This window comes from Ascaphus truei, chromosome 1 (genome assembly GCF_040206685.1).
Source record: "Ascaphus truei isolate aAscTru1 chromosome 1, aAscTru1.hap1, whole genome shotgun sequence".
Taxonomy (NCBI): Eukaryota; Metazoa; Chordata; class Amphibia; order Anura; family Ascaphidae; genus Ascaphus; species Ascaphus truei.
Window position 1 is genome coordinate 346,363,401 of NC_134483.1, and position 20,069 is coordinate 346,383,469.

A 20,069-nucleotide genomic window follows, 5' to 3' on the forward strand; every position below is an offset into this window, starting at 1 on the left:
GACTAGGAAATCTTCACTGACTTCTCGGGCGGCATCTCCCCCTGCATACTCCCGTGAAAATGGCTCTGCAACGTCAAATGGCATTGCGTTGCCATGACAACAGGGCGTCCTGCGGCACGACGTTGTTATGACAACGTGACATCTCATGGAGCTGTGACGTCCCGTGACTTCCCATTGTCATGGCAAAGCAACGCAATTTGATGTCTCCGAGCGATTTTGAAAGGCGCATGCAGGGGAAGATGCCGCTGGATGATGATGTCGCCGCAGCTGCCGGAGAAGGTAAAACAGTTAAATATATAAATAAAAAGCTTTAAAAACAAAGTCTCTGGGTTATCATTCAGCAGAAGGTGGCAACCCTGATGAGCGCATAGACTACGCACATTATCGGGTGAGTGCTATTCACAGCCCTTACACCGTTATTGTACGAGTAATGCACTTTTCTATATTTTGTGCTATGAATTCTCTATTTTCTTCCTACTTTATAATCTTTTAGGGGATTGATGTACATATGTCCCATAAGGTGCACTTATTCCCAGCTACATGATTTGTAATTGCAGTGATTGGTTTTCTATTTTTGTTCCCCCGTTATATCTGCCTCCTCATTCACATGCCAATGTTAATCACTATGTATTTACCTTGGATATTTGTCTATTCGTAATAGGAGCTTCTAAACAAATCTCAACAAATTACTTGAAAGATTATTACACAGAAAAAGCACTAAGCAACCCTTTGCTTTAAAATATCATAGCATTTATGACCCTAACACAGGAAGTCACCTGTTGGTAGTCAGCATAAGAACAGCTTAAATGATACAATTCCAGCAGGGCAGCTATTTCAGGATTTTCTTTTGTCTGGGATAGACTGCATTTCAATGTCTTCAATAGGGATGCATATACGGTCACTTAGCTAAAAGTGGCCTAGTAGGTGGTACTGCTAGTACTGTATCTCCCTGCAGGAGACATCCACACCAGCGAGACTATCTGTGCATGCCTTCTCACTCAACTATCATAGTCATTCTAGTCTAGTGTGTAGGGATGTCTGATAATGAGAAGCAGCACAAATTGGGGTACTATCTAAGCAGGGCTGTCACTTTAGCATCGAGTCTCATCTTGTAAGTGTTGAAGCAGCATTGCAGCTTTAAACCCACGGAAATAAACATAACCACTTTTTTTTTTAACCATATATCAGTTATTGAAAGCAAAAGGGATTCCCAGCCTTAATATTAGTGATTTACATTCTGTGTCATATATTATTGGCAATGTATGTAAATATAAAAATGCAATATAAAAATGAACTGTCAGCAGCCACTTCTTTTAAGCGTGTAACACTCAAAAGTGGCCTGATAGAGGCTCATTGCCTAAAAAGCAGTAGCTGTAGTTTGCACAGGGAGCCAGTTGGAACTGGGCTTAATGTAAGAGCTTTAACTTCATGATGAGCTTCCCTATGATGCTTATTGGATAAACCGCAAAGGTTGCAAAGCAATGTGTTAAAACAAAATAGTGCAAGTAGTGTAATAAGATTAATCACTCTAATCTGGTACTTACCATTCAATGGGTGGGGGAGTGGTCATGTCATGTATATTTAGGGCAAACTTTGTTTAACTAATCAGTTTATTCTTTACAAAGTGATTTTTTATGACCTGAGAAACCCAAGTATTACAACATGTGTGAACGACTTCATATAGGTCTCACTTCCAAAAAGAGATTCAGCGACATAGCAAGACTGAGAAAGGTAGGGATGGTCAGGGAGATATCAGTACCGGAGGTGACAAATGAAAAGCCCTATTCAATACAGTGAGAAGTTGTGTAACTTGCACTTAACCATTCATTGCCTTCACTTCAAGTACATGGATGTTAATGCATCTTTAAAGAGTTGAGGGAATGTCTTTTTTTGTACCGAAGACAACCTGCTATTGTGTAGATCCATAACAGCTCATTCCCATTCACATAACGGCAGACATCCGACACCCAAGAAGAAGAGGGGGTCTCCGGTCCCGTGAGTCTTTGGTGGGTCGGCAATGATCCTTGGAGCCAGGCTTCAGGATAAGATAATGCTAGTAGCCTTCATAAACGTCTCGCTGGGCCTGTTACGCCACCAGTTTTTCAGTGTTTTTATCACAGTATTCAGAACGACTCGGAAGACCGGAGATAGCTAAATTACCAAAACTGGCGAGGAGCAGCGATGTGATATTCGCCTCTCTCAAAATTTCTCTCCCGTGGATCTGCCGCGATATGGGCGGACAAGCTACATAGAGAGCTGCATAGAGAGAGCCACCTCTCCTTTTGCATATCACGCCAGCGATCGCAGGGTTTTAATAACAATTTTAATATGTATACGTAAGCAGGGGGTCTCCGGGGCTGAACCGCGTTGATTTCAGGTCTGGGGACCCCGTGCTTCCCGAGACACAGGCCCCGTTATGGGGTGCCGTTATCTCCTATGCATTTAAATGTCCCGGTCACGTGATGCGAGACATTTAAATGCATAGGAGATACCGGCACCCAATAACACGGCCTGTATCTCGGGAAGCAGGGCGTCCCCGAACCTGAAATCAATGCGCTTCTGCTCCGGAGACCCCCTGCACATGTACACTTGTATTACAATTGTTATTAAAACAGCTTCATTACCTTAGGGGCTGGCCACTAAGGCAATGAAAGGGTTCAACTTCAATAGCCTGTTTATTGATAACAATCAATTATAAACAAGCATTTGCCAAAAAATGCATTGCATGTCACTGTATTTATCTGTACCCTAAAGGGGCACAGATTAATACATTAGCAGTCAATGGGCAATGAAAAACATACAAATAAATACAATCAAAAAACCTGAAAAAAGACAATTACATACATTCAATATTTATCTTACCTTTAGAAGTCTTCACACTCCGAATCACAGCGTAGCAGGAAGCTCTCAACCCACGATGTCATCCACTGCAATCCGACTCCATCCTCCTTGAAGATTAGCATCAATAAAAAAAAATCTTCTCTTTTATCTTCTTCTGTCATTCTTTTCTTCTTTTCTTTAATCTTCTTTCTTTGTAATCCAAGAGGACCCCATGGTAAATCCAGCAACGGAAGATGTGACGCGAGACATTTAAATGCATAGGAGAAACCAGTACCCAATAACAGGCCAGTATCTCGGGAAGCAGGGGGTCCCCGGACCTGAAATCAACGTGGTTCTGCTCCGGAGACCCCCTGCTCATGTACACTAGTATTACAATTGTTATTACAACAGCTTCATTACCTTAGCGGCTAGTGGGTAGCGGGGGAAGGTAGCGGGGGAAGGTGGGTTAACCCCTTAAGTACTGTAGTGGTTATTAATCGCTAAGGCGATTAAGGGATTAGGGGCCATTAGATTTTATTTTTTGTTGTACTCTTCCTGCTAACAGAAGACATGGACCGGGAGTTTGGTGATGAGGACGCCCTTCATCATGGCAGGGGAAAGTAGAAGTTTTATTTACTTTATATATGCTGGCTGGCGTTTGATTTAGAATGGGCAAATTAGCTATTATTCATATCTGAATAATAGTAAATTTGCCCAATACTGTACTGTATGTGTTGTGGGGGGGTGTTGGGGGTAGAGGAGGTGGGTTGTAGGGTTGTGTTTTTCAATGTTTATTGTGGGTAGCAAGGATGGGTGAAGTTAGCATTTGGCCCTTGGTGGGGGTTTATATCTACCGGGTGGGTAGCGGGAGGGGTTAACCCCTTCATTACCTTAGCAGTATTAACCGCTATGGTAATGAAGTGTTAACTCCTCCTGCAACCCCCCATAAGGCTTAAACACCCACCAAGGGCCAAATACCACCTTCACCAACCCCCGCTTCCCACAATAAACATGGCACTGGTAGTTAACCCCTTCATTGCTTTAGCGGTTAGCCGCTAAGTTAATGAAGATGCCTGTAAATGCATTTTTCCTGCATCGGATTGATACTGGGGGTCTCCGCAGATGATATTAATGTGTATCATCTCCGCAGACCCCTGGCATCAATCCGATACAGGAAAAATGCAGCTGCCTCAGAAGCTTCTCACCAGCTTCATGTCAACTTTTTCTGGCGAGAGGCATTTGGGAGGAATTGCCAGAATTTGAAAACCTGCCTATAAGTGGCTTATCGCGGCTCACATGACTATGTGTTTTGGATGACAGCAAAAAAAATGGCGATTAATGCTTTCGCCGCCCACTTATCGAGGCTTTCTAACTCGCTGTAGTCATTTTGGGCCGATAACAGCTAAAAAGCCTCCGTAAGTGGGTTATGAAGGCTACTAGAATAGGCCGCTAAGTTCAGTTGCATAGGCCAAGAGGCTCTAGGGATCCTTTCCGAGCCCACACAGACTTAACCCTCACCCACCTTTGTGTGGGTATTCACCAGAGTATGTATCTATAGAGTATAGTATCTTTAAATGTGGCAAATGTAGCATTTGTTGTTATGCTAAACAAATGAAAACAATCAACATCATACATAGTAAGAGAACACACAAGAGTCCATGTTTTATCAATTGCAACTCTAATTTTGTGGTATATTATTTGACTTGTGGCTGTGGTCAAGGATTAGTTGGCCGGACCGTCCGACTTCTTAAGGTCAGACTCATGGAACACATCCGCTCTATTAAGAGACAGGATGTCATGCTCCCAGTCTCTAGACATTTTACTAACTGTCCTTCAGGTGAGTTGATTAATTTTCCATTTTCTGCCATTGATTATATACCAGCCCCCCATATGTGGAGGCGATAGAGTTAAATAACTCAATAAACGTGAGGTGTTTTGGATTCATTCTCTCAATACATTGTCCCCTTTTGGGATTAATGTAGAGTGGGATCTAAAGCATTTCTTGTGAATATTGGCTTCTGACTGGGAAACATGAATACTGTATCTTTATATTGTATCCGTTTAACTTTCTTTATATAGTATCCATTTAACATTCCTTGTATACTAATATATGCCACATTTGTATATTATACCTTGTTGGGACAAAACATCAAGATATGACTGTTCCATTTATTGCAGGATATTCTATATTAAGAAGTTTCTTTTCAAGAAAAGCTTATTCCGCAAATTACTATAGTTATTGAATTTAATTTTTAACTTTTAATTTTCATAGGATTAAAGTGTTAATTTGGCATTGAGCTCTGAATCACGCATGATTTATCCGTTTATAGTAGATATTTAGTTTATATTTAATTATTGATCTTTATTCACACGTGGGTTTTATTTAATTGATTGTTTGAAATTATTGTCATTTCTGAATGTCATGCATTTTTCTTTTCTTTAGATATCCATTTTTATGACTTTATGTTATATTCAGGGTCATTTTTTAACCTAGTGAGATTTATAATTGAGTATTTGTAAGTGTCTTCTTTTTTGGTACGTGACTGACACTAGTAGATTGTCAGCTCTTCAGTGTTTTCAATTATATGGAGATTACTGGTTCCCGTGGGTTTTTTACCTGGGAACACAGGTTGTATTTCCTCTGGTGAGGGAGTATCTATAAAGAGGCACTCTTTGACAAAGCGCCGACAGGCGAGAAACGCGTTGGAGGTTTCTTACTTTTTAAATCTAGGCTTTATGCCTCAATAAAGTTTTTGTTATTTTTTCAATTGGCTTACAGTTCTCTTCGTTGCAGTGCTCCTTTTTCATCAATTCTTTTTAGTAGAGTAAGTGTTAAGTGTTAGGTACCTTCCTGTTTTATGCTGCTACTGTTGACACAGCTATTTATTTGGCAACTGATATGCCTGCCTCTCCTCACTCATGCGCGTGACCGTCAACGGAATGACGTCACTTGACCCCAGGCAGATCAGCTCTGGACCCTCATATCGGGAATAGATGAGATTTGAGACCAGGTTGTATTGTTATTTTACTAACAGTCGGTGCATATTGGACCTATGCTGTGTTTATACACTGTCTCCCTATACACAGCATATATACATTGTAATTTCTAGGTTACTGTTGTTTGGGGTCTCACTGATCAGCCAAGATGGCAATTGTACTTGTGTAATTAAAACCAGAGACATAACATAAAACACAGACAAAGCTCAGTGCACATCCAGAAAAACTTATATACGGTACAGTGCCTAAATATACATGTATAAATAACTAATAAATAAAATAGTCTTTTAGTTTAACATTTTGGCCAAATTGTTGTAAGCCCTTGAGCCAAACTTCATGGCAGACCACGTTTCAAGGGTCCCTACACTAATATAAATTCTTAATAACCTGTGCATTGCCAGGAAGAATGATTTATAATAAATCTGTCAATATAAGTTGCAAAAGTTCTAAGTCTGATTGAAGCTTTTATTAACCTGTACATTACCAGGAAAAGCACTCTGTAATAGATTTGTCACAATCACACTGCATGCAGGCAAGTTCCCCTGATAGTTGGAGATGCCATGGAGTGAGCTTCAATGCACAGGTTATTAAGAATCTATATAAGTGTAGGGACCCTTGAAACGTGGTCTGCCGTGAAGTTTGGCTCAAGGGCTTACAACAATTTGGCCAAAATGTTAAACTAAAAGACCATTTTATTTATTAGTTATTTATACATGTATATTTAGGCACTGTACCGTATATAAGTTTTTCTGGATGTGCACTGAGCTTTGTCTGTGTTTTATGTTATGTCTCTGGTTTTAAATATATATTGCCATGCTCAGTAGCACTCCTCTGTGAAACTTATATGCTTATATATATGTTGTGGGTATTTTGGGGGTTCAATTTGAGCTTGTAGGTGTTCTGTATGTTTTATAATACTTGTGTAATTACACTGAATTTATGGTGTTTACACTCTTATATACCTGCCTCCCACTCGCGCTTGGAGATTTTAATAGTTTCACTGTATAATACTGTACCTATCATGTGTTTCATCGTTTTTTACCTAGATACATTAAAACTTTTTTATTTTCTTGTGTTCTTGTGTGACCTTTGAGTAGTTTACCCTATTTGGAGGGTCAGCTTATCCTAGCTTACATTGTGGCCATATAATTACCGTTATTTTGGCCTGCCGTGAGTGCAATTATTAGGGGCTTTGGTGACCCTCTGTGGTCACCACTTTGTGTTTTTGTAGTTCTTGTTTCTCCCTCCCCTGTGCACCAGGTATTCTTGTTTGTATTTGTCTATGGCGAGCGATGTGTTTATTTGTGTAATCCATGTTTTGCCATAGGCAGGGCAGGATGCCCTTGCAGTTTAAAGCAATACTTGCTCACTTGCCAGGCTATCATGAGTGTCCTATTTGGGACACGTATGTCAGTAGAGCAAGAAGAGGAACAAAAACAGCCACACTCAGGATATGCCACTTCAATAGCAGTGATGCCTATTTTGTTTAAAATTTGGGCAGTATAGTGTCTCGCAATGTAATCCTTTTAATCACTGACGAAGCCACTGCCTAAGTGGTGAAACGCGTAGGATTGATTAAACAAAGCTGAAACTGTTAAGTTAGCTGATCTACTGGTTATGTAGGAGACATTGCTCAGTGGTCCCTATTCATGTAAACCTCTCCGCCTGACAACGATCCATTTCCGGGTCACGCTCGCAGCATCTGGGTGACTGGAGTCACTAAGGACGCCGAACAAACAGACCCCGTCAAGTGTGGGACGCCATGAGCAGAAAACATTGTTCCCTGAATTGGAGGATCAGACCTGCAGTGGAAGTCGCTGGCTCCAGGAGGACACATCCCTCATAGCGAGCAGAGGCAGAGAGGAGGACAGAGGGAACCGGCAGCCAACACTGTGAGTATATTCCGAATATATGTTTTTATTATCTGCTTTACAAATGATGTTATGCTATTTTTGTGCCCCTCTTTTTGGGTTTGAGGATGTGTGGAATAAATGCTTATATGGGGGCAGCAAAATAGACATCATTTTGTATTATAACATCAGCTACATTGACACTTTCTTAACATTGCTCCGGCTTCAGCTTTGACATTTCTTTTATATTCTATTGTTATGGTGGTTATCTATACACCTTGAATGTTATTCTTTCATTCATGGTTTATACATTTCTAGCAGTGGTTTTACACCTGGCTTTATGTACTTGTGTAGATGAGTCACACATCCGTACTCAAATTGTGGACACCACCCCATCTCACCACAAAGGATTGAACGGCACTCTCCTGTACTAGCTTTGGGCTATCATTTGTAACAGGATTGTCCAACAAGGTGCACCTAGTTTTATTTCCCTTATGCAATAAATACAAAGAACTATTTCATCATCAGTGTGGACCCAAGAAAATCAGATTCCCCACCGGAAAAAAAACTTCACTAGTTATTTAAAAAAGGACACTGTGAATATTTAACTCCGCCACAATTATAAAGTAATCAGATTCATTAAAACCCTCTCCTTGTTAGAAGGCAAATCAGGAAAAAAGAACAGAAAAACAGATAACAATGAAAGCAGATGTAACCCCTGCTTATTAAGCCTCAGATTTATAACTATTGTGGAGGTGGGGGCCTGTGTCCCTAGCGATAACCCGATGGGCCACGCGTGGCCTACGGTCAGACGTCGGGAAGAATGCAGACACAGTACATGAATGGTACAAGGGTTTTGTGTGCATCTTTATAGGCAACCGGTGATCCTCAGCAGAGGATCACTACATACAACAATAACACAATCTCCAATAATGCTGCACCACTGTAAGTCAGTGTCAGTGGTGCATTAGCCACCCAACCCTGGGTGTGTTGGCTTGTGATGGTGCCGGTACACCATGGGAGCTTGTTGCATACTAACTGTTGCAGGCCTGTAGTTGGATAAGGGAGCTTCGGCACCGCTGTGCCTTGTAACCATTAAGGGTCCCTTCCGATGGTGTTTGAACTCTCGATCATGTTGCGACTGTAACTCTCTGCTCCTGCTTCCACATGCACACCTGCAACCTCTGCAATCCTCGACCGAACCTGATAGCCCTCAGGTCCGCGCAGATCTGACTCAACATGGCTGGCCCCCCTTTTAAAGGCTCCTCTCCATCATGGTCCCTCCTCTTCCACTGAAGAGGTATAGGTCATCGGGAAGCGCAAACCATGCAAAACAGAAAAATAATCTGATGGTGCAGTATACGTGATAAATCGTGAGTTCATATATTTATAAGGTCTGTGTGCAGAATACTCACAAACATATAGTGAGTGATGTTCACAAAAAGGTATCTTTAAATCACAGCCCACCAAGGATGGTAATCACAAGGAGCTTCTGGAGACCTTAATCATAAAAGAAACGGACATAGTGCAGACTGGAAGGACAATTTATAAAAAAGCAAGTGGTAAGGGATACACTCACATGGTATTAGAATTAAAAAAGCATGTAGATCCTGCGATCTGGATCTCGGCAAGTGAAGCGTGTGTTCTCTGCCTCCCCTGTGTCTCGGCGTGCGTGTCACTGGTGCGTCTCACCGGATCCGGAAACCGGAACTGATGTCATCCGCCTGCAGGGGCTCCACTCGCTTAGGGATCTCTCTGGTCAGCGTCACTCTATGCGTTTCTCCGCATTCGGTTTCTTCAGGAGTGATTTGCTGACTGATTCTGATTGACTTATATACGCTGTGCTACAGACCCATTGGTTATTACTGATTAGATAATCGGGTACTGGCCATAACATTGGTATAGTAATTAAGAGATATTACGTATAGTTATGAGTTAATAGTCACACATCAAGACATATGTGTGACTCCAAAGGATGCAGAAATGTATTAATACATGCAACATTGATAAAAATGGGTTAAAATATTTAATAAACGCAACAAGAGATATACTATTACATTAAACTGACTAACTAATTCATCTAGTATGCTGAGGTGAAGGAGGCATTCTAATAGGGAGATACAAAAGCAAAGTTAGATTATGGTCCCTCCTCTTCCACTGCCATTCTTATTGGCTGCTGACATGCCCATTAGTCACATATCCAGAGCACAATGGAGAGGAACCTGCCAGGGGGCTATGTGAGTGTGTGAAGCTCATCACACATGGGGTTACACAGAGATAAGGGCAATAGAACCTGCAGAAAACAAGATCTTATACACACTAATAATACTAGTATTTATGTTATGTACATCTGAATGACTGCCATCTGTAAATTCATCTGCATACCGCACTATAAGTGCATAAAGCTCTGGTCAAAACAGTATTATTACCACTAACATGCTATTTGTATGGGATATAATCCCAGTGTTCAGGGCTCAGCTATCCTAGGTACATATATATCAATGTACATTTGATCACAGCAGTGGTAAATCCATCCAGACACTTGAGCATAAATGAAAGCTGTATGAGACTCACTGTGGTATATAAGCAGAAAGGTGTACTGGCTATGCTGGAGGAATGACACAGATCTCTATATATACCATAAAGGTACTGTCTAAATCCCCAGTAAAACCAAAGTATATACCATAATGAGCAGTCCTTGTTAGAGCCTCAGTGGAACAGCTGCTCAGTCTTTGATGAATGCGTGCATCACGCCAGTAACATGAATAGGGGTCCGATGGCGGAGCACTGCAAATACAAGCAATGGGGGCTGCAAACCAGTTCAGGATTAAAAACAATTTATTGGGTGGTCATAGGGAGTACAAAACACTCTGACGCGTTTCAGGACCTAAGTCCCTTTATCAAAGAGTTACCACTAACTTGTATAGCGCAGAATACATCACTTTTTATATTAACTACACTTTGGAATCAGGTTTCTTTTTTTCCAAACATAGGAACTAATGCTATTGTGTTAATACTGAGCAACAATACAGTAAGAACATCAGAAGCAATATGTCAAGGAAGATCAGAACTTATTACCGGGATCAAGGCACCAGACAGGACAAAGCAGTTCAATAAACAGTATTTATTCTAACCGGAGCCAGAACAAAATCACAAACAGAGCTTACACTCGTCAACACAGGGAATACCAGGGAAATTCTAGCTACCTAGGTCCCAGGCGCCACTTCCAGCGCTTACCCAGGTTCCACTTCCACTCCTGTGGGGATAGAGGCTTTCCGGACCTCCCTGATGCTATTTGCGGCAGAGCAAACCTCCCTCTGAAAGTCCTGCTCTCCGCTTCTCCGGCTCAACGACAATCCTGGATCGCAAAGCAAGTTCAAATTTCCCACTTTCCAGGGCTCTCCGACTCATCTTCGGGTGTCTCCGGCACTGCCTCGGAGCACAACGCTTAGTCAGTCTACACGACAGGATCAGGATTCACAATGGAACGCTGATCGGGTTCCCCTTAAATAGGTTCCCTGCTGTCATAGGAAAACATGGTAATGTGGCCGGTGACCAATCACAGCGTGAATGCTGTTCCCGGACCAATCAGGATGTGAGGGCTCCCCTGCTTTTTACAATCAGGGCTGGGGGTGGGGCTGAGGGAGTTAGAGGGCTGTTGAGGGAAATACAAACTGGTCAATGGGCGCAGCGCCTACGAGAGGGACTCGGCAACAGCTTCTCCCGGACACTAGGCTGGCGCCACTCTGGCTGGGGAGGCAGCAAATGGCTCCGGGCTTCAGGTGGATGCTCCACCAGCCTGATCTCCATCCCTGGACACCCTCTCCTTTGTCCCCTGCCCCTCTCCTCCCCCTCCAGTCTCAGCAGTAGCCATCTTCTCTGGACATACAGGCAGCTAAAGCTGTTTCTCAGCCCTGCATGTCCAGAGACTCAGGCTCTGCTTTATGGTTACAGCAAACACATTTTTATGTTTTATTACTTTTACACAACAGGAATAAAAGGGTCACAGTTAGGGCTGGAGCACACACAGCGCTACACGACGTGCACGCGCTTTCATGCGTGTGCGCATTCGTCACCGACCCCTGGCGGCCAATGGTAGTGTTCATTGTTGAAACTATCATTGGCTGCGAAGCGCGGCGGCGTCACCGCTGCTGGAGTCTTTGAAAAGTGTGATTCCAGGCTACAGCAGCGCGACGTCAGTTTCAGCAGCCAATCAATGTCCAGACGTTTTCATTGATTGGCTGCTGAAATTGCTGGGGGACGGGGGACGGGGTTTATTATTTTATTTATTATTTATTGTAATTATTACATTATTTACATTATATTACATATGACATTATTTTTATTACATTATTTATTTATCCGCCGCCCGCCTTGCCCGCCCGCTCCTCCGCTTGCTCTCCCGTCCGCCCGCTCCCCCGCCTGCTCCGCCCGACCACCCGCTCACTCACCCCGCTCCCCCCGTCCGCTCTCAGGTCATTCCGGGGTCGGGTGGTCAGATGAGCCCCAGGGATGGACGGGCAGGGGCCAAGGACAGGGCATATCCTTTATTATACTGGTCCCTGGGCCCCTTTCTGTCACAACATGCATTGTATGTACAGCATGTACGCACAAACTGAGTGTGCAGTAGTTACCGATGCTTATTGTGACTATTGAGAGTGACAATGGAAAAAACCTTGTAGTTAACAACAGAGTTGGCGGGCAGCTATTTTAGTATGCAATTACTTACAGCTGTCAATATTTTCCACTGCATTTCTTTAACGTGTTAAGATGCCCCATTTCCCACCACTGTTTACCAGTTATTTTCTGAAGCAATCCGGAACAAATCCTTATGAGAAAAAGCCTGCAAAGAGAGCTCTAAAAATCAATTTATCATCTTTCGTGTTTATGTTTACATTGACCATACAGCATAACATAAATATGTACAATTACTGACCAACGGAGATGTGTAAATGTCTTAAAATGTGCTTCCTGAATTTTCGTGCAAATTGTTTTTTTATTGAGTGTATTCACAAATTGTTGCAAACTTGCACATTGCACAAAATGTTGCCAGTGCCATAAATTTAACCACTTTTCAAACAGAATAAAAAATATAAAATATCACGTGCTCTAAATCATGTAACCTGCATTGACTTTGGCACATCTTTTTGGGTTAACTTTTCACATATTAGCATCTTAGGTTTACTGGCTATGCACTTCTTTAACCCAGGCTGTGCTGAAAAGCTGTGTAAGGCCCCGCTCACTCTGCTAGCTACACGAGGTGCGCGTGCTTACGAGCGCGCGCACGTTTGCCACTCTGTCATGTTTGGCAATGGGAGTTTTCAGACTTGAAACTACTCCCAGCGGCGCAGTACAGCGTTGACGCTGTTGAAACTCAGGGGGACAACTGAATTTGTGATTTCGTGCGGCAGCCGCGTCACGTGTGCCTCGCCAGCCAATGTGTGAAAGCTCCACCTTCCTTTCTAAAAAGAGGATGATGTCTTACCCTGTCCCGCCTTCTGTCTGTTCATTCAGTCTAATGGGGATGTTCGCACATCGCCCAGCAGACAAAGGCGCGCAACCGCGGACGCGCGCACGCAACTTCGGGTAGTAGGCAGCATGAGCTCAGCCAAGGCTACGGCCTCAGTGCGTGCATTGCGTGCGCGACGGGGTGCCGGGCGGCGGTCGTTCCCTGCATCGGTGCGACCTGATGGACTTCAGGCAACTCGCGATAGGGAGGCGTGGTGGTGGCGTGGCCATGACATCACGCGGCTGGTCCGCCTTCATTGGCTGAACCGCCGCTGTAATGTGGCCAATGTTCATCCGCCGCGCCAAAAATCCTGTCTTTTGGCAAAGCGGTCGCGCATCGCGCCTTGTGCGCGTGCGCACACACGCCGACTGGAGCCTGCCCCATAGAGGGTTGTACCTTGTGTGCAGCGTGCACGGCGTCGTGGCCACCAGAGACAAAGCCTAATGCCGCAGGCATAAACATGTAAGGATCAATGTTAAAATGGATTTGAAGCAAAAGGTGAAACTGTGAGTGCTCATTTGAATGTAATTTCCCAGAATCCCTAGCTGCAGTGGGAGCACTGTATGCTAAGAGATCATGGTGAAAAGCAGCTTTGCAGACCTGTCTGACATATCTTAATGTGCTCACATGTGATATTTTTATTTGCTGTAAATTATACGGTGGAGGGTTTTTGTCATTTTTTGGACCCACCATGACTTAATTAATGTGTGGTTGAAACCTATCACGGCTTCAACGTGTAAGGCCAGTATAACCATCCTCACACTGATGTGACACAAAAGCTTGAAACAGCTGTTTGTGAGCAGGTTTACTGGCTATGCTGATAAACTGTGTAATCCATCAGACATAACCTTATAATTGTCCACTTTAAAATGGATTTAAAGCAAAAATTGACACTGAGAGTGGTAATTTGCATGTCATTTCCCAGAATCCCTAGCTGCAGTGGAAGCACAGTATGCTAGGACAGGGGTGCGCAAACTGGGGGTCACGCTCTATTAATTTTCCAGGGGGGCACTGCGGTTGTAGAGTTCCCGCGCTCTTGCCAAAGGCATTTAAATTAAATCGTGTGAGACCTCTGCAACTTCCCTTACCTTGGCTTCGGTGCCGAGGCGTCAAATGATGCTGCAGGTCACGTGACCCCACGCATCATTTGACACCGGAGAGAAGGTAAAGAGGGGGGCGCGAGCAGTGTGGAGACCAGGTAGGGGGGCGCAGGGGGAGAAGTTTGCGCACCCCTGGGCTAGAAGATAATGGTGGAAAGCTGGCTTGCAGATCTGTCTGAGACATGTTAATGTGCTCACAAGTGATATTTTTATTTGCCAAATTTAAGCAGAAACTTGAGCAAAAAAATTCAAAGAGACAAATGTTGCCGGTTTTGCACATCTCTGCTGACCAACATAATAAAAAAAAGACGATTACCAGTTAAATTCTTATTTCCCAGCACAACACCAGTATTAGTGTATGGGCACAGAGCACTTATTTTTGTTACGTATTTGTTTTGTCACACGTTTTGTATTGGTTTTAGTTACCGTCTCTCCCTGAGTAAAAGATGATGTTGGTTATTAGAGTTCGGTTGAAAACCCCTGCATGGGTCTTTTTTTTTGGCTGAAGAATCAGGTAAGAGATGTCTTGAGTTCGGAAGGAAGAAGGCATCAAGACCCTGCAGAACTTCATGACCTTCTGGCTGAAGGCATTCAAGGACAGTCAAAATGGACCCCCGGGGAAGATGATCACAAGTCGAAGCACCCAAGTCACATGCACAAAGTGTCTTGAACACGGGCACACCCGGGCTCTCAAAAGTAAAACAAATCAGTACTTATACTAGAATTAATTGCTATGTAGCACTGAAAAGCACCCCAGGAATATATATCATAAATAAAACTAATTGCTGCTTTCATAAGCTTTTGAGATGTTGCAATTCTGGGAATGAATACATTCCAAAGCGTTTCTAAGAAACCCACAGTAACCAACTAGTGACATTTCGATCAGAGAGGTCCCTTGATTCGAGTGAATCCTAACAATACAGAAACCCCCTAATTAATGCCCTTACCCATGCACACCTGCAAAACGCACAACACAAGGCTCTATTGTGCATGCGTTGTACTGAGGCAGGGGTGTAAGTACATATAAGCTTTGCTGTCAAAACAAACTTTATGCAAGTGTAGCCCCCTGTAAACAGCAAGGGCTATACCTATCTTCCTCCTACTGTAGTAAGTCCTGTTAAGGGCAGGCACCGGTAGTTATCATGGGTTTTCCCCCTTCCTAGCCCTGCCCTGAGTGGTAGACGCAGGCCCCTGACTCTGCTGCAGGCACGAGACAGAGGGGAGGCTCTGCTGACATCATTAGGGGCAGGGCTGACTCTATATTTAGCAGCCGCTCCTGTAAGTGACAGTTCTGTTAGTCCTGGGCGAGTTCGAGTCCGGTGCTGTCCGAGGAGTTGGAGGAGACAGTGCGGTCTCACCTGTGCAGCCGTACAGGATCAGAGAGAGGAGCGGAGAGACTCAGCCACTTTGAGTAGAGCTGATAGCACAATAGACCCGGTGGACCAATGCCCCTCACCCCGCTGCTGGAGGTGATGGGGAGAATCCATTGGCCACCCAGAGGATAAACTCTGAGGTGGGCTGCGGGGTATTGACGCCCCAGCCCAGACCATCCTGTCAGAGGAGAGACTTGGAGGGAAGGAGAGGAGGAGAGTGAATAACGAGGCTTTGCTGTTGTTGTTGTGGCTGCTGGTCGCCACTACATTTGGAGTCGTTGATCTGACCAATAAAGAGACTATACTTTTATACAAAGACTGTTGTGTGAGATTGGAGCATTCAACCCCTGGACCAGGGAGGTTCTTCTGTACGGGTCCTATCCCATATTCCTGGGAGTATAGAAGATGGAGGCGCTGCACCACTACGAAAGCATGGAGGCTACCACCCCAGAAGCCTGGTCCTGTCTCCCCAATAACAACGCGGGAAGCTCAGGCCCTCCTGTTCCACGCAGGTATGCACCACCACTACGCATGTAATCTGCCCTCACGCACCCTAGACACCACCGATGAGTCTGGGGGGGGGGGGGGAATAAGGGTTACACAAGAAAGCGACAGAGCTTGTAACGAGCAAACATCATGACGGCAAAATAATGAAACCAAGAACTAGAAGTTAAAAACCGGGGGAGGGAGATGGGTGTTTTTCCCACGATCTGTCTGTGGCAACAGCACGTAAAAGATCTTGGACGTGAATTTTTGCAAGTGCGAAACGTATGGGTCCTGTGCACATTTGTAAGTACAGATGTAGCCAACGTTAACACACCTGTTATCGTGTGGTAAAGTTGTACAGCTCCAATTAATTGAATTGCACATTGCACAATTATGTGTTAACACAGCAGCGGAAATCTGTTAACATGCGATAACACTGACTACCATCCATCTGCACGGTCCTTTTGTTTATCCCTATGCAGCAGGTGATTTACGTATGTCTACTATTTCATCTGTTACCTTTTATTTATACAGGCCAGCCATCTAGGCAGCACTTTGCAGGATTTATATACAGACAAATCAGAGCACAGCTGTAATATACTATATACAACATCACACAGGCACCGTAAGGAGATATTTTGAGAAAGTCCTTCCTATCCCGAAGAGCGTAAAATCGTATTAATGAAGGCACCCGGTTGAAAATGTCCTTTTCAGTCGGTCTAAATATCATCTAGAAGGAGTTGCCGTGAAGTAAAGCGCACTTGTTATTTGTTGAGATTGTGCTAGTTGTTTAGCAACACAATTCTCTGGCTGCAATAAAAGTCTCCCCTGCTTGAAGCTGTGTGCACTGTAGATAGTTCCAGGAGGAGTTGCCAAAGAAACCCATTAGAATGCTTTACGAGCGCCTCTGTGTACACTGCGGATCACAGTCAGTGGTACACATGGGAGCTATTCAAATTATGTGTGCGTGTCAAGGGAAAGAAAAAGCTGCGGTCAACAGGGAAAATCTGCCTTGCTGTTTTTACGGGCTGGGGGAGAGGAGGATTTTTTTTCAGGGTTTGCTATGCTTAACATTCACTTGGGCACACTTAAAGCAGCAGTTATTGTTCCTGGGGAATTTCTCGCCCTCATCCAGAAAAATATAGCATTGAAAGTAACCGTATACACTTATAGCCACACTAAATATTGTTCTCTTTTGAGGTACTGTAGGTGACATTTAATTAGCCCCCAATCTCTGAGAATGTCCCTATCTGCCATGTTGTTGGTGTGTGGTACTTGCTCTAAGTGAATTACAACCTCAAGGCAATTAAACATAAAGCGTTGTATGGTATTTGATTTTAGACTAACCCTGTTAAAACAGTGGTCCCCACCAAACTTTTTGTGTTTTTCTTTTATTATCTGAACTGGGTGTTCCTCTAAAGTTCATATCTGCTATTTTCCGCTCCGGGGACCCGCAGTTTCAGAGATATTTAGCTTTGGTCACTGATGTTAATCAAAAAGTTGCAATGGAGAAAGCTGGATCGAGCCAGATCCTGGCTGATCCATGATTATTGACATTTTTCGGTGCATTTTTTAATATAAGGTCCAGTAAAACGAATTATTTATATAATTACCTAAATTCAAGCACATTTGTGTAAATTACGTATGGGTACAGAAGGTTTCCAACTATTACTGTGTGGATCACACATGGATATGCACAGATCATGCAATGCTTATTAAATGTATGCATAGATCTGACAGGATCAAGTTGTGTTTGTATGAATTACACATGGATCTGGCAGTGTTTTGTGGGAATTTGACATTGATCTGGAAAATAAATATTTGTGCAAATTATGCATTGATCCAGCAGTCTTCGTGTGAATTACGCATGCATCTGGCAATGTTTGTGCAAGTTAAAAATGGATTCGGCAGTATTTGTATGAGTTACACAAGGATCCAGCAGGATCTGGCTGTATTAGTGTGAATTGCATGAAGACAGCAGTGTTCGTGGGAATTTTGCATGGATCCAGTATGATTGGATGTGCTTGTGCGAATTATGTTTCGATCCACCAGTGCTTATTTACGTAAATCACACAGGTTGTGTGAGTTACACATAGATCCAGCAGGATCTGGCAGGGTTTGAGTGAATTACACAAGGATCTGACAGATCCCGCTTTCGCTGACCTCCAGGTACAATGCCATGAGTATGGTTAACCCCAGAGGCCATATTCCCCAACCCATAATGATTAATTCTGGTCTGTGGCAGTAAGAGCTAAGAAGGGCAAAGCTCTTTGGGCACTGGCTCAAAAAGGATGATGTTGGGAAACATTCTGTTCTCATAACAATAACAACGGACAATAGGAGAATGTACCACTAGTGGGAGCCTATTCTAACCTCTGGCGGGGCTGATGAGTCAAGGTAGACAATTAATAGAGGAAAACTAGAGACAAGTGCAAGTGCAACTAGGAACAGGGCAAGAGGTCACAAGGTAAAATTAGGGTACTTAAAAATGATTGGTGAAAACCTCCTTTACCTGCCCACATTTTATCACACACGTAGGTAGGCAGGTAGGTACTCTCCATAAACGGCATGGCTTCATCTTCTACAAGGTAGGAAGCGATGCGTTGTAGAGGCCCGCGGCAGGATGTTCAATATGTCCTCTAGTGTTTCCACGCTTCGTAATTGTTGTCCTGCCATTGGGTACTTGGCTAATTTTCCAGTTTGTCGCCACGGGAACTAACACTCCCAATTTTTCATCCGGGCTTGTGACCGGCATTGGCTGGGTTATCACACGCGTGATCGAGCTGGTGAGCGGTTTAGTCCTTCAGTCTCTGCAAGTTGGACCATGCTGCAGGTCCTGAACAGGAATTGATGCTTCATAGCAGAACACAGTTCAGCTTACTTAAAAAAAATGAACCTTTTAACATGCAACAATTTGCAACTTCAAAGATATATTTGCCCATCATTATTGGTGGGTTATATATATATTTTTTTTATTTTATAAATAAAATGATTTTAAAAAAAAATGATCTTCTTTGCTCAAGAATATTTGATACTGTTTTCCCTTCAACATGTGTAAGAGGTTCTACCCATAAACATTTTCCAGCTTAGTTCACAAGGAAAATGATAACTAATAAACCATGTAAGCGCACTATAGGGTGTTTAGTGCTAGTAAATGTATAATTCATATATTTTATGGCGCTCAAGTTGCTAAGGGGCATTAACAAATTAACGTATTATAATGAGATTGATCATATTTTAAAATATGTTGTTTCTGTATTTTTGTGTAAGCCAGCAGGGCCACTATGGATCTATATTTAATGTGTTATTCCAATATCCAATAGTTTCAAAATCATCTTAAGTTCAATGAATTAAATTCAACACTTTTAATCAACAATTCCTATGTAAAGCAGAGGTGAAAGCGTTGCTTTGCAAGATGGCATGTAGTGGTGTATTTATCCTCCCTCCTTCCCTCTGTACCATCGCACTCCCATAACTGCTTTGTTATTATCGTTTATTTGTAAAGCACTAACATATTCTGCAGCGCGGTACAATGGGGGTACAGAGTTATGTATATTACATAAACAGAATGACATACCAAATAAGGACAAACAAGCAAAAAACAGATGCAGAAGGTAATGAGGGCCCTGCTCCTGAGAGCTTACAATCTAAAGGGAATAATGGGCATTGTTGAAACAAAAGGTAAAGTAGCTATCATTGTGAGACGGACTATATCTCAGGGTGGAGTATGGTCCAGCTGCACAGCTGATCCCATTAAGGTTGGGGGTGAGGATGTTAGATTGGAGTTTGGTCCAGCCGCACAGCAGGTCCCAATACGGTTGGAGGGATTGGGTGGTGGGAGTTAGGGGTATTCCAGATAAGCATCCCTGAAAAGGTGAGTTTTCGTGGAGTTTTTAAATGTCTGAAAGTTGGGGGGGAGAGAATGATGGTGTAT